The following is a 16,954-nucleotide window of genomic DNA, read 5'->3' on the forward strand; positions in this document are numbered from 1 at the left end:
ACAAACTATGTTTTCAAAACAGATGTAAATATTTATAATGCAATGTAATGGTTGTGTTTACTTTGCTTACTATGATACAACTGTTGTGATACTACGCATGACGTCGCCCGCCTTCGAACGTTTCCACCATTATTTCTGACGGTTCGGGGGTGTGACAGATTGGTATCAGAGCTATTGTTTATAGTGAAGTAAGTATACCGAACCTTACATGGTATACAACTATAAACACTAAGGGGCATAAGTGCTCTGAACTAAAAGTATGCTTTTAAAATATACGTATTTTTACGAAAAGTATACAAGTATACCTACATACTAGAAACAGTATCATGAATAGAACAAAACAAAAGTATTTGGATGTTGAACACTGCGGTTAAACCTGGGCAGTTATGTAATCATGTCTAGGGTCAATATAGCCTGATCAACTATATTCATTCGAGACATGACCAACATGTGCTTGGGAGTGACTGTGGTGTTGCAGCAGGCCTAAAACTTACCAAGTATCCATACAACAAGATGTCAGTAGAACAAAACAGACACCTTAAAATACTATAGGAGTATTTTACTCAGAGTCAAATACAGTGTAAAAACTCCTTCCAAGTGTTACTACTCAGTCTTTCTTAGCGATAGTTTTACTTGCGTTAGTGATCCTTTCTTGTTTATCGCTTGGTACAACGCTTTATCTATCATATAGAGATATACCTTGTTTCATATCTCTTGATTCAAAAGTCTGAGGGGCTTATCATTTTCTTCTTCCTGATATAGTACAAGATGCCTACAAAGAAAAGACCCAACAGAAAGAACAACAATCCTCCAACGGATCCAGCTCCTCCACCTCCTCAGTTCGATCCCGCTATGTTTCAGGCAGCTGTTACTGCTGCTGTGGCTGCTGCGATGTCTCAGATAAATCCTGGTGGATCTGGCGGGACGGGAGGTGGTACTCATCCCCAGAATCATGAAGGGAGCCAGGGACACCAGAAGGAGTGCTCCTATAAAGACTTCATGAATGCAAAACCCACATCCTTCGACGGCAATGGAGGCGTTATTTCCCTGACTCGATGGTTCGAAAAGATCGAGTCTATCTTCGAAATTTGCTCTTGTCCCGAAGCCAGCAAGGTGAAATTCGCCGCTTGCACTTTCGCCAATAGAGCACTGACCTGGTGGAATGGTCGGGTCAAATCCCTAACCCTACCGATAGCTAATGCTATGGGGTGGGAGAGCTTGAAAGAGCTCATGCTTGCTGAGTACTGCCCACGGGGCGAGATGCAGAAACTAGAGCACGAGCTATGGAACTTGAAGATGAAGGGTTCCGAAATTTCTGCTTACACTTCTAGGTTTGAAGATCTAGAACTTCTTTTGCCGGGGATGGTCACCCCGGAAAGCAAAAAGGTTGAAAGATACATTTGGGGACTGACACAACCGACCAAAGGAAATGTCTTGGCTGCTCGGCCAGCTACATTTGATAGCGCCAAGTGTCTGGCGCAGACTCTGATCGATCATGGAGTCGATCTTGATGAAGTGACAGCCACTCCTGAACCAGCAAAGGTGAGTGGTGGGAAAAGAAAGTTCTGGAAGGAGCGAAAGGGAGAGTCTTCGCAAGATCCCGCAAACAAACAGCAAACGGTGGCAGTTCACGCTGCTACTACTCCCGTCGCTGCTCCTACCACCCAAGTACCTACCAATGGATATGCTGGTGCCCTCCCTCGGTGTGATAAGTGTAGCTACCATCATAAGCCCGGCCCATGCCGGCAAATGCTTTGCAAAAACTGTGGCAAGAAGGGCCACACAACTCGGGGCTGCAAGACACAAGCCCAACCCAATAACTAGGCTTCTGGAGCAGGCATGGGTCAAGCCTGTTATGGTTGTGGGGAAGTCGGCACTACAAGAGAAATTTCCCCAAGGCAACAACAACTGGCAGCACCGGGAGAGTGTTAGCAATGAGGCAAGAGGAGGCAGCTGCTGACCCTACCGTCGTTACGGGTACGTTCCTTCTCAACAACTCTTATGCATGCATTCTTTTCGATTCTGGTGCTGAGAGGACTTTTGTTAGTCATGCATTCAAGCATCTTCTCGAACATAAACCCCAATCTCTAACCAAAACATTTACCGTCGAGATGGCTAACGGTGAGAAAGAGAGCACTAACGACATATTCGTAGGCTGTACCCTTACCCTAAACGATCATTCTTTTCCGATCGATCTTATGCCATTTTCCATAAAAAGCTTCGATGTCATCATCGGCATGGATTGGTTGAGCCCCAATCATGCTGATATCCTTTGTTACGAAAAAGCTATCCGTCTCAATCTTCCTTCTGGTGAAACCCTCATGATTTATGGCGATAAAATCAGCTCAAACCTCCGTATCGTTTCGTGCATCAAAGCCCAGAAACTTCTACGAAAGGAGTGCCATGCATTCCTAGCCCACGTCATAAATGAGAAACAGGAAGTTAAAGACCTCGAGAGCATCCCCAAAGTCTACAACTTTCCTGATGTCTTTCCTGAAGAGCTTCCGGGATTCCTCCCGAGCTCCAAGTCGAGTTTCGCATCGACTTAATCCCCGGAGCTACCCCCATAGCTGAATCCCCATACCGCCTAGCGCCAGCAGAAATGCAGGAATTATCCAGTCAGCTCAGCGAGCTGCTCAACAAAGGATTCATCAGACCGAGTTCCTCACCCTGGGGAGCCCCGATCTTGTTCGTGAAAAAGAAGGATGGATCTTTTCGGATGTGTATTGATTATCGAGAACTGAACAAGCTCACTGTCAAAAACCGTTACCCCCTTCCCCGAATCGACGACCTCTTCGATCAACTTCAAGGAGCCAGTTACTTCTCCAAAATAGACCTAAGATCAGGGTACCATCAGCTGCGAGTCCATGAGAGTGATATTCCTAAGACATCATTTCGAACTCGGTATGGTCACTACGAATTCGTAGTAATGCCCTTCGGTCTAACCAACGCACCGACAGTATTCATGGACCTGATGAATCGGGTGTGCCGTCCTTTCCTGCACAAGTTCATCATCGTATTCATCGACGATATACTTGTCTATTCCAGTAGCGAGGAAGATCACAAACAACACTTCAGATTAGTGCTGGAAACTCTAAGGGCGGAGAAGCTTTACGCGAAATTCTCCAAGTGTGAATTCTGGATTCAAAAGTAACCTTCCTAGGTCACATGGTAAGCGAGGAAGGCATACATGTGGATCCCTAAAAAATCAAAGCGATAGAGAGCTGGTTAGCACCGAAGACACCCACAGATTTCGTCAATTCTTGGGTCTCGCTGGCTATTATCGCAGATTTATCCAGAATTTCTCTAAAATTGCCAAACCCTTAACCACTCTGACTCAGAAAGGCGTACCTTTCTGTTGGAGTGAGAAGCAAGACACTGCGTTCCAAACGTTGAAGCGGGCCCTATGCAGCGCACCTATTTTGTCTCTGCCCGAAGGGACGGAGGACTTCGTTGTCTACTATGATGCATCCAATCAAGGCTTGGGCTATGTACTCATGCAGCGAGGAAAAGTTATTGCTTATGCCTCGAGACAGCTGAAAGCACACGAAGTCAACTACACAACGCACGACTTGGAATTGGGAGCAGTGGTCTTCACATTGAAAATATGGAGACATTACCTCTACGGAACCAAGTGCACTATCTTCACTGACCATAAAAGCCTGCAGCATATTCTCGACCAGAAGGAGTTGAACATGAGGCAGCGGCGATGGGTTGAGCTACTCAGCGATTACGAGTGCGAAATACGCTACCATCCCGGCAAGGCCAATGTAGTGGCGGATGCTCTTAGCCGAAAAGAGTACACAGGTAGCAGTGCGAAAGCACTAACTATGACTATCCATTCCCACTTATCCGCACAAATCAGAGAGGCTCAGCTGGAAGCCCTAAAACCAGAGAATGTGACGGATGAAGCCTTGAGAGGAATGGATAAGAACCTAGAGATCAAGGAAGACAGAGTCTATTATTTCATGGACCGGATCTGGACCCCAAGGTTCGGTGGTTACAGAGAGGTTGTCATGAACAAACCTCATAAGACTAGATACTCCATTCATCCAGGTTCGGACAAAATGTACCTCGATCTCAAGAAACTGTATTGGTGGCCAAACATGAAAGGAGAGATCGCTACCTTCATGGGCAAGTGTCTGACTTGCGCCAAAGTGAAGATCGAATACCAGAAGCCCTCGGGTTTACTTCAGCAGCCGGAGATACCTGAGTGGAAGTGGGAGAGGGTTACTATGGATTTTATCACCAAATTACCAAAATCTCCGACTGGGTACGAGACCATCTGGGTAATAGTCAACCGACCGACTAAATCCGCCCACTTCCTGCCGATCAAGGAAAACTTCAAAATGGAGAGACTCACACGAATCTATATCTACGAGATAGTCCGACTGCACGGTGTGCCAGTGTCCATTATCTCCGATCGAGATAGAAGGTTCACCTCGAGATTTTGGCAGTCCCTGTAGAAAGCTCTTGGAACTAAGATGGATATGAGCACAGCTTACCATCCTCAGACAGATGGGCAAAGTGAGAGAACCATCCAGACTTTGGAAGACATGTTGAGAGCATGTGTCATCGACTTCGGTAAGTCGTGGGACACCCATTTGCCCTTGGTCGAGTTTTCCTACAACAACAGTTACCTAACCAGCATCAAGGTTGCACCATTCGAAGCCCTCTATGGCCGCAAGTGCAGATCCCCTCTGTGTTGGGCTGAGGTGGGCGAAACACAGTTAGCCAAGGGGCAAGTCCCAGACAGCACTCTCAATGGTCCATAAATCATCTGCGAAACCACAGAAAAGATCATACAAATCAGAGAACGACTGAAAACCTCACGAGACCGACAAAAGAACTACGCCGATAAACGACGAAAACCCTTGGAGTTCCAGATTGGAGACCGGGTCCTGCTAAAGGTCTCACCCTGGAAAGGCATGATACGCTTTGGTAAGCGTGGAAAGCTAAATCCAAGATACATAGGACCCTTCGAGATCCTCGCTAGGATCGGTCCCGTAGCCTACAAACTTCATCTACCCCGAGAAGTTAACAACATTCTTCCTGTCTTCCACGTTTCAAATCTTAGGAAATGCTTATCCGACGAAACCCTTGTGGTCCCTCTCGATGAGATTGAAGTCAACGAGAACCTAAACTTTGTGGAAGAACCGGTCGAAATCATGGATAGAGAAATCAAACGAACGAAACAAAGTCGCATCCTGATAGTGAAGGTTTGCTGGAATGCCAAGCGGGGGCCTAAATTCACTTCAGAGCGCGAAGATTAGATGAAACAGAAGTATCCGCATCTCTTTCCTAATGGGGGGATGATGTGACAGCCCGAAATTTCTTTCGTCGAAATTGTTAAAAATAAAGCAATTCGGAATATATTTCTACTTTTGTCAGCATTATCTCGGGTCTAATTAAATATTTGAACTCAGTACAATCAATTTTTGGGTTCAAAAACGAGGTTTTCTAAGTCAAAGCATAGCATCCGGGCCAAACATCCCTTCGAGAGGAGTGTACGGCCGCAAACTCGAGTTTACGGCCGTACACCCCCACCCCACCCCCTTGGCCGAAAACTCACCCCTATATAAAGGATGAGTGGCCTTCATTTCACACTTTACACATCCCATAAGCTTTCTCTCTCTACTCTCTCTCTACAATTTTCGAGTTTTGCTCAAAGGATCTTCAAAATGTAAGTGATTCTTCACTTCTATTGTGTTTCAATCCCTTTTCTAGTGATGAATCCATGTTTCATCTCATAAATTTCACCTTTTTATATATTTTCTCTCTCACCAAGACCACCAAGAACACACACTAGTTCTTGGTGGCTAAAAACCTCATTTCGAGCCTCCTAAGAGTAAGTATCTACCCCTATGCTTGATATCTACTAGAAATCATTGATTATCACCTAAAAATCGACCCAAATCATGAACACGAAACAGGTTTACGGCCGCACTCCCTTCAATGGCCGTAAACTCCATTTTTGGTCGATTATTGGCTTTTAAACCCTACATTAAGCCGTACATAAGGCTTAGAACATTTCTAAGAGGCTAGAAAGGACCCTGTAACACCAAAAATCACACCTCTCACCAAATGTTTACGGCCGTAAACTCATGGGCAGTAAACCCACAGGCCGTAAACCCATGGACCACAAACACTTGGGCCGCAAACTCATGGACCGTAAACTCCTGATTACGGCCGCAAACTCCCCATTTTTAATCACGTGTGATTCTAACACTTAGTTTCAAGTGTTTCCTAGTCCCTAAGGTGATTTCCTTCCATAACAAATAGTGTTATGTCCTCATCTAATACATATATGTGTTACCATATGTTAATAGGATCCACTTGTGTACGAAACATCAGTTGACACTCAGCATCCACACCAACCTTACGCTCGAACCTTACGAACTGTGAGTTCATACCCCTACACTTTTCCGAATTTTCCATGTTTTCAGGGGGGGGGGAATACAAGCAAAAGTACAAGGAAACTTGTGCTCAAAATATACTATTTTGCTTAAGATAACTATATGTTTAGAATGCTTTAAACACATAAAATAGTTTTACCAAACGATTAAGAAATCAACTCGTAGAAACAGTTTTCAAAACTAAAGCAACGAATTCATGAATCATAACGTAAAATGTGTTATTTTATAAAGGATTCATACAGATCTTAAACAGGATTATCAGCATTATTACATACAAATTGTTAGTCTAAAGTTGGAGACACGTCCTTGGTAACACTCCCACCGAATTCAAGAGTGTAGGACTAGTACTTGTAACCAGAATCTCTTGTAGGGAGAGCGTAACTGTTGTGTATAGATCTATACGGGACTGACTATCCCGCACCTAAACTGCTAGCTACAGTTAGGCATACGTGCCTGGGGTGACAAAGTCATAAAGGATACTGGCCCCGATACGTGCCATATCAAGTTAATGTACAGTTATAAAACTCGCAATGTAGATAACATAGATTTACTTTTGTAATAATGAATCAAATGAACTAACCTCAAAGTAATAACCGATTCGATTATTATAGGGTACTAATAATACCCTCAAGAATTAGTTCACCACTTCTTTATTAGTTTTATTTATGTAATAAGACTAATATACCTCATAGGGAACAAACAGGGTTTTTCAAGAAAGCTACGTCTAACGATACAAGTATGGTAGATACTTGTACACCTCAGACAAGAGCAGATAACCAACTATCAACTTTTAGGGAAAATATAGGATTTTCCCGGAATAACTCAACCTTTCATAATCAGACTGTTTAATAAATAACTAATGGATAATCAAACACCTTTTATAAGAAAATACAGGATTTTCTTGGGAAACACTTTTCAAGGGATCATAGAAACATTTTTCTCCAGAACTAAATACTTATGAACTCACCAGCTTTATGCTGATACTCTTTAAAACTGCTTGTATTCTCAGGGCAATAATAGACAGGTACTCTTGCCAAATTTTGGAGAAGACGGAGCGTTTGGAGTCACGTCTTTTATTTTTGTTATATACTCTTATGTACAAACTATGTTTTCAAAACATATGTAAATATTTATAATGCAATGTAATGGTTGTGTTTACTTTGCTTACTATGATACAACTGTTGTGATACTACGCATGACGTCACCCGCCTTCGAACGTTTCCGCCGTTATTTCTGACGGTTCGGGGGTGTGACAGATTTCACAGCTAGCATGCGAGGTGAGTTTCCTCCAGTAGGAACGGGTCTAAGGAACCAAGTCCGGCCCTTTTAACTAGTAGTAGTTCCGGACTATGGTCCGATGCCAGTCGGGGCCCGATGTAGGATTATATGCTCTTTCAGATTTCGATCCGATGTCGGGGCGGTCCCGAGGAATGCTTGTATGCTTGATGTCTTTGTGATTCTTGCATGTGTTTGTATTATATGTTTCCGGACTTCGGTTTGATGTCGGGGCGGTACCGAGGAATGTTAGTATGTTACCAGATTATGGTCTGATGTCGGGCGGGGCCCGAGGAATGTTTAAGTGTTAATGTTATATGCTTAGATTTATGTGTAGTGCTGATTATGATCTAATGTATTCCGAGATTTGCTCGATTCAGGGCGGGGCCCGATGCCGAATAGAGTTCGATGCCGGGCGGGGCTCGATGCCGGGAAAGCCGATGCCGAGCTTGACTCGATGTAGCAGGGGCGGGGCCCAATATATGTTTATGTGTTATGTGTGTGGTATGCGGTAGTTGGGGAGACTCACTAAGCTTCGTGCTTACAGTTTTCAGTTTTGGTTTCAGGTACTTCCGCTAGTAAGGGGAAGAGCTCGGGATGACTACATGGCACACACTACTGTTTTTTAGCCTGGGAGGATGCACTCTGATTTATGATATATGATTTTGATACATTGACATATTTGATGATGTTTTTGAGACACATGACTATGGTTTTTATGTGATTGATGATATTGATGGTTTATTTACTAAATTAAAACGGATTTTTTGGTCTATATTTTTGGGATGTTTCAACATAATTGACCAACTTTGGTCCTTATGAAAAATTTTGTGCATAGATGGTTCTTGTGGTTTCAAAATTTTGCAAAAAATGGTCCTTTTGGCTAATGGTGTTAACCTTTTCAGTTAAGTCCCTTATGCAATGACTCATTTGTCCTTCATGTCATAAGGACTATTTATGTAATTTGTTCCAACCACATGGATTATTTATGTAATTTTGTGTATTATTTTTTTATTAATTTATTTATATTTCTATGATTTAGAGTTTTTTCTGACTTTTTGTTTGAATATATATATATATATATATATATATATATATATATATATATATATATATATATATATATATATATGTATGTATATATATATATATATATATATATATATATATATATATCCGCTTGCTTTTTTTTATATATTTTGTTCGTATTATTTTTTTTTTTGATGTTTTGTTCGAATACATTTATTAATATTTATTTTGACCTTTTGTTTGAATAATTTCTACTAATTTTTTTTGACGTTTTGTTCAAATATATTTTTTAATGATTTTTTACATTTTGTTTGTGTATATTTGTTAAAGATTTCATGGTCACTGTAGTCATAATTCTACTTAATTCACTTACAATCATATTTTCCTATTTTTTGTTCTTTTAATATAAATAATGTTATACAATTATTATTTTTTTTAATTCAAATATATAACTATATAACACATATAAAATTATATAATTATTATTTATGTAAAGCTTTTTATATACATTTAAAAAAATTTATATATAAAAAAGTTTGTTAAATGTGAATATGATTAATGTAGATAGGCTAATCGGAAAACATAGGCTAATCGGAATCCAAAATCGTTGTCAAGTTATACATAGATTAATCAAAATCTGCATATTTCAAAAACGAAAAAAATGTCTAAAAGAATTAAATAACTAGAAAATACTAAAGTTAAGTCCAATGTGAAATGACAAGGTTGTTTTTGTCAAGACTACGAGACAGTCTTAGGTTAGTCTATGTGTACCTAATTTATATTAATCATATTCATATTTAACAAAATTTTTACATTTTTTTACAATACAAAATTGCAAGAATGGTCCCTGTGATATGTCAAAACTAGCAAGTTTGGTCCAAACAAGTTTGAACTCGCAAGGGTGGTCCAAAAGTTTGATTTTGTTGCGAGTTTGGTCCAAAAATTTTGAAGCTTTTTAAGATGATGAATTTGCCCTTGGTATTTCACTTTTTCAATTTTTTATTACATAAATAAAAAAAAGAAAAAGAAAAAAGAAAATCTCTCTCTCTCTCTCTCTATATATATATATATATATATATATATATATATATATATATATATATATATATATATATCTTACGAGACAAAATATAACCACCACCCCTATCTTCTTCCCCAAGATACACACCCATCATCATCCTAAAACACACACACACACACAAACTGAAAAGGTTGCCCCTTACCTTTTGCTACCCTCAATTCTCATACCTCAAAACAAAGATCACTATTAATTTGTGTTCTCAGATCGAAATCAAAATCGATTGGTGTTCTGAGATGCTGGAAAAACAAGAAGGAGAATCCGACAGTGAAGATATAAGGTGGGTTGTAGTTGACTTTCAGGTGGGTCTTTTGGTTCCTTCGTCTTTCCTTCTTGACTGCCTTTATCTCCTCTTTTCTTGGATTTAGCTGTTGTTCGTTTTCATGGAGGGTATCCTCCATATCTGAATCTCGATGTTTTTACATTGAAATGGGAATAAAGTGAAAAATCGACTATTGGCTCAAAATTGGTTCCCGTTGATGCCTCTAACCATCATTTTGACCCTTTGCAACCTAAATCGGTTTCATTACTTGTCAAAAAGTTTGATACAGAAGAGAAATTCCCAGAAAATCGATTTTCGAATTTGAGGGGTAGTGCGACTTTGATAAATCCTGTTCTAGTTCGTCAACTCCTGTCCCTTTTGGTGTTAGTGTTGTTATGGCTGAGCGTCCTTACCCTTCTCGTAACATTATTAAGCTGGTGGATTTTTCTAATGTGGAATCTGGTACACCTATACGGCTATGCTCTAATTTGAAAGGGATATTGCCCTAATTTGCAATCCTGGTGACAAGGAAGCTATGATGATATTCTGAAACAATCTCGCTGTAAAGGATCGGTGGTACCAATCAGTAGCCCTGGTGGCGTTCATGTCTCCGGCCGATGATCATGGTGTTCATATTTTTCTGCATGTGAAAACCAGGTGAAAGACATGAATTGTGTAGGAGAGAGAGAGAGAGAGAGAGAGAGAGATTTTCTTTTTTTGATTTATGTAATAAAAAAATTAAAAAAGGAAAATACCAAGGGCAAATCCGTCATTTTAAAAAGTTTCAAAATTTTTGGACCAAACTCGCAACAAAATCAAACTTTTGGACCACTCTTGCGAGTCCAAACTCGTTTGGACCAAACTTGCTAGTTTTAACATACCACATGGACCATTCTTGCAATTTTGTCTTTTTATAAAAAAATATTTATAAAAAGCTTTACAGATAGTATAGTTATACAACCTTATATGGGTTATATACATATATTTGAATTATAAAATAATACTTATAAAACCTTATCTATAGTAAAACAACAAAAAAAAATGAAAATATGATTGTAAGTGAATTAAGTTAAGAATTATGATTATAGTGACCATGAAATCTTTAATAAAATAAAGAAAAAAAATATAAAGAAAAAACAATAAAAAATGTATTCGAACAAAAAGTAAAAAAATAGAAGAAATTATTCAAACAAGTCAAAAGAAATATTAATAAAAATATTTGAACAAAATCTCAAAAATTAGAAAAAATTATACGAACAAAATATCAAAAAATTTAAGGGAAAAAAATATAAAAAAAACATTAAAGAATATATTCAAACAACACGTCAAGAAAATCTAAATCATAGAAATCTAAATAAATTAAATAAAAATAATGATAAATATTTGGCTAAGTTATATAAATGGTCATTGTTGCTGGAACAAAGTATATAAATTGTCCCTATGATAGGAAGGGCGAATGTGTCATTTCATAAAGGACTTAACTGAAAAAATTAATATCGTTAGCCAAAAGGACTGTCTTTGCAAAATGTTGAAACTATAGGGACTATCTATGCATAAAATTTTTCATAAAGACCAAAGTTGGTCAATTGTGTCAACCACAAGGACCATTTATATAACTTCGTCCGTTTTAAATGTCACCTACTTTTTTCTTTTTTTTTACTCACCAAAAAATCTAAAATTGTCAGCTTTCATTATCTTTATTATTATTATTATTTTATTTTTTTTCCTTTCACTATCTTTAACTTTTTTTTTTATTTTTTTAAAAAATATATATATTATATAAATATTATACATATTTCATAGAGAAATAAAAATGTTGAATTTTAATATTTTTTATAATTATTTAGCATATATATAATTTAATAAATATTAAAAAAATTGGAAAAAAAAGTTGACCAATCACATAAGAAGAGAGAGGGAGGGGTAGTCTCCCCGAACCCACTAAATCGCACCCCCAATATGGTGTTCCAGGGTGCGGTTCCCTTTCCTGCTCCATACCTACCGGTCTTGTCTAATAAAAAAGCCTCGAGAATCGAATTCATGTGTAACGCTCGCAGATTCGGGCTAGTCAATTTAGGGATAATAAGTGTTTAAAATGATTTTTTGATAGAAGATTATTTAGGATAAATAATCTTAACCAAAGTTATAACATATGTCACAAGGATTTCATACATATAAAGAAAGCTGGAATCCGACTTATAACGAAGAAGTTATGACCCGTTGAAGTTTCGCAATTTAAACCGGCACGACTCTGCGTAACGTAAAAAATAATTTTTTCATAAATTACTTTTTAGCTTTAGTAATCTAAACAAAATTCGTAATAGTCGTTAAACCGAGAGCGTGCATATAAAGAACGTTAAAATCTGACTTCATTTGAGGAACTTATGATTTTTCTAACATTCAGCGTAGCAGTTGTTTTGGTAAAAAATCGACTAGATGGATATCAACCAAATTGCATGAGAGGATGTGGTGTTGTTATTAATGTGAATATGGAATTGAAATCAAAATAACACAGGAGGTTTACAAGGAAAGTCGTTGATCCTTGCTATGATCTCCAACATAAAACATTGAGAGGTGATAATGATCACCTGCCTTGTATGATCTTATTGATTTGAACATAAATTACAGAGATGAGCTTGATAATGCTATTACAAATGATAAAGTGAGTCTAGATGAGTAAGGTGTCAAAAAATTGTCTCTGTTGTGTGTGTTTTACAAGTGTATTTATAGTCTAGGTTAAGTAACTAAATGTCTGATATTTTCGGGATCCTGTTGAGTTGGTATTTACAACGTGTTTTGACTTAGTATTTCCGGGTCTTAAGCCTGATTGGATTGATTCTTCTGGTTTTTTTATTTTTTATTTTTTTTATTTTTAAGGACTGATTTCTACCTTTGGGCTTATGGTGTGATACTGGTCTAATATGAGATGAGTTCTATCATATACCTTCTTTTGTGAAAGAAAAGAAAAAATAATATGTTATGTTTTAGTATTTTTATTGTACAAGAGTATTACTATTTGCCAATGCACATGATAAGCAACATCAAGGTGCAATACCTCAAGGATCTCATTTAGTATTTATCCACTTCGAAAATACTGCAACAAAGTCCACTTTGAAACTATCAAGCCTCTCATTTAGAATTTGAATTATGCTAAAATTCTGTAAAAACCACTATAACTTCGATTTTATCTGATTTAGGGCGTGTTTGGCAAAAGTAGCTGTTAGCTGGTAGCGTGTAGCAGGTAGCCGGTAGCGGGAAGCTGTAGCTTTTATTTGTTATATGAATGTTTGGCAAAAGTAGCTGGAAGTTTTTGAAATATATAAAATTACATAAAAGGACAATTGATTAAAAATAAATAAATATAATAATATATTTTTAAGGGTAATTATGGAAATTGATTTCAAAAGCTTAGGAGCGTTTTGTTAAACGCTACATGAAGTAGCTTTTAGAATAAGAACGTTTTGTTAAAACTAAAAGCTAAACGCTTGTACTGCCAAACGAAGCTTTTTGTTTAAACTAGAGCGTTTTATCAAAAGCTAGAAGCTAGAAGCTCCCAAACGCTTACAAAAGCTCCGTGCCAAACACACCCTTACTATTGAAAGATTTTTGAACTGCTGGGAGTTTGTATTTTTTTTTCAAAAAAAATACGCTCTACGTTTTTTCCGTTAGTGAATTGCAAGTAACAAAACAAAAGATTACTTTTTTAGGGAATTATTGTTTTTTTTTTTGAAAAAAAATTCAAACTTTTTGATGGTTAAATGGACAAAAAAAAATTCTTTTAAGTGGTTAAACCAAACAATTTTCAATTTTCACGGCTTTTATAGAATTGAAAGTTTTATGTAGTATTTAAAAAAATTATAATAACCGGTGTTATCCCTCTTTTTAGATCTCATCCGCTGATCAATGGATCATGAAACAAATCCTCATGAGTTGTATCATCAAGATCCAGAGAACTTGCATCATAATCAATACCAATAGAGCGGAGCCAGACAAATCCACAACGACATTAAAATCATCCCGCCTCGACTAATAAAATCTTGATCATGTCTCTCGGAATCATCAATAAGATCACATAATTCAAAAGGGGCAGGTGAGGGTATAACGTTAATCCATGAAAATTATCATCCAGAAGTGTTGACTTGGCAGAAACAGTAGAAGAAAAATAGATACTAAGATATTGTTTGTTTTTTAAAAGGTAAAACGTCTGCACCACATCTGCGTTCTATGTGTGCGCGTAAAATCGTGATCTCATGACCGACCGATTAGCATTTGGCTTGATTCAGTTTTGTGAATAATAAATATAATATAAAAAAAATGGGCCATGTTCCCATGCCCACTTTGCCCCTGCCCCTTAATCTGTTTTCTGTCAACCCCTTAGAGCTTCGACCGGAGGGAGGAGTCGCGGTTGGAATCAACGAGAGGATTCGTGAAGGTAGATGGAGATGGATAATCTCGTCTTGCTCTCCAGATGATAATGGAGTGATCAAATTTAATTTCAAAAGCTTGCCTTGAGGCGTGATTTTCAGTGGTCGCTTGCGTAGGAGGAAGAAAAGAAGAATGCGGGATTTTTTGGCAAAGAGGCAAAGAACTGAAGAAGGAATAAGGAGCGTCTTATTTCTCAGTCAGCGTTATTTATGTGTATCACTGATTGCATAAGATCAAGTGGCATGGGCTTATCAAACCCACTTATTCACCACCAAAAAGATTAGTTATGTGGGCCTGTTTATTATTTCATTAAAACTAATTGGGCTTTATATTTTTGATATATATAAAGATTTTAGACTACGTGTGTTTCTGTGTTTGGATTTTTAAATTAAGAATAGCTCAATTCTTTTCCTAGATGATGATGTGGTTGGAGAGCTAAACATTGTAGACACATTTTCACTTAGCATTCTCCAAATTATCCACGTTGATATTTTTTAGATAATTCATTTGCATATGTTTAACTATACCTTTCTTTTCTAAATCTTTTTGCAGATTAAAGTTTTCACTAAATCCTTCAAAGTCTATGAGTGTCATACTTGTACTTCCTGTTTAGACATCACATAATTTTAAGTTCATCATCATCCTTGTGGTGATGAGTATGTTTGTGTTTTATAAATTTTTTAGAGTTGGAAAATTGTAGAAAACAATATTTATTGGTTTTTCAAAGTTCACCAACCTCATTGTAATTTTGAAAAATGGAAAATATTCACTTTCGTGCAAATTTTTTGAAAAAAATGTTAACTAACAAGTTCTTAAAATTCTTGTTTTTCTTAAAAATTTATTTCCATACATCTACTTATGTTAGATTTGGTGTAAATTGTGAGAAGTTGGGGGTATTTTAGTCATCTACTTATGTTAGATTTGGTGTAAATTGCACCAGTTGAATGTTCTGATTGACATTGCCGAATAAAAACATATAAAATTAAGGGATTAATGACAAAACTACCATCCCAAATGGTCATTTATATACATCTAACCAAATTTTAACACATTTTCCAAAATGACCTTATAGTTCTAAATAATAGAAGGTTTTATAACCAACTAATAACAACACTAAATGGCTATTATATCCGAAATTAATAATAAATAAAAAACTTGCTTCAACTTGGAAATTAAAGCCACATGCAATGAAAGTGATGCAAAAACCACATAGCACAAATGCAACACATTTTTGGAAAGGATGCATGGAAACAACATGATCGAATGCAATAGAAGGGTTTAGGAGCATCATTAACATTAGCATTCCTTGTATTTAGTCTTTGAATATGTGTTTGTGAAACAAGATAAAAAAAGAAGGCAACACAAACACCTACAAACCAAGTTTTTCAGTGAATCTCAAGCAAACATCAACCTCAAAATCATTCCATTCCACCAAACTTTTTTCTTAACAAGAATGCAACTATCGTTCCAATGTTCTTCCTTACCTACCTACCTACTAAATGCAATAGAAGCCAAATAAATCTACCGTTTGATTATAAGGGAGTTTAATTTATGGTCTTTATCCATCCCAACATATTATTGGTGAGAATGGCAGCATCTTCACACAAACTAGAAAATTTTGGTTGCATAGCAGACATGAGTTATCAATCTTTCAATGCACATATTTCCTTTTTGATGGTTAAATTGACAAAAAAAAAACTTTTAAATAGTCAATTTTCACGGCTTTTATAGAATTGAAAGTTTTATGTAGTATTTAAAAATATATATAATAACCAATGTTATCTTTCTTTTTAGATCTCATCCACTGAAAAGGATCATGAAGCAAATCCTCATGAGTTGTGTCATCAAGATCCGGAGAACTTGCATCATAATCAATACCAATAACAAGACATTAAAATCATCCTGCCTCTTAGAATTTGTAGGACTAATAAAATCTTGATCATGTCTCTCGGAATCATCAATAAAATCACATAATTCAAAAGGGGCAGGTGAGGGCATATGATTACTATTCACTTCTCCCATAGACGAAGCATCATCTGAGATTATACCCGTTAGATTAGTTTCAATGCAAACGCGGTTAGTAAAAAGGTTCTCTTCCAAATCATCATCCATATACACAATGCTACCGTATTTATTGACAATATTTCAGAAATTTACTTTGCTCCAAGTTCTCAAAGGAACTCCTTCAATGTCAATCCAAACGAGGCGTTCCTTAATAATGAAATCTCTGGTCCAAGGGTTCAACTCCTTAAACCATGAGGAGACCGTTTTGTGTTGAGTAAAGTTATGACAGGCCTTATAAAAATTCATCTTGATCTGAGCTTTAGGAGAGGATGAGCAACAACAAGGAGAGGGACATAGACGGGATGTAGAAGTACTTGATGTTTGGCAAAAAAAAAAAAGGCAAACCACTCGACCATTTCTGCAGTTTACTGTTATATTATTTTTAATACTTGATGTTTAAATTAA

Source organism: Lactuca virosa, chromosome 3 (genome assembly GCF_052849685.1).
Source record: "Lactuca virosa cultivar CGN04683 chromosome 3, Lactuca_virosa_CGN04683_v6, whole genome shotgun sequence".
NCBI classification, from domain to species: Eukaryota; Viridiplantae; Streptophyta; class Magnoliopsida; order Asterales; family Asteraceae; genus Lactuca; species Lactuca virosa.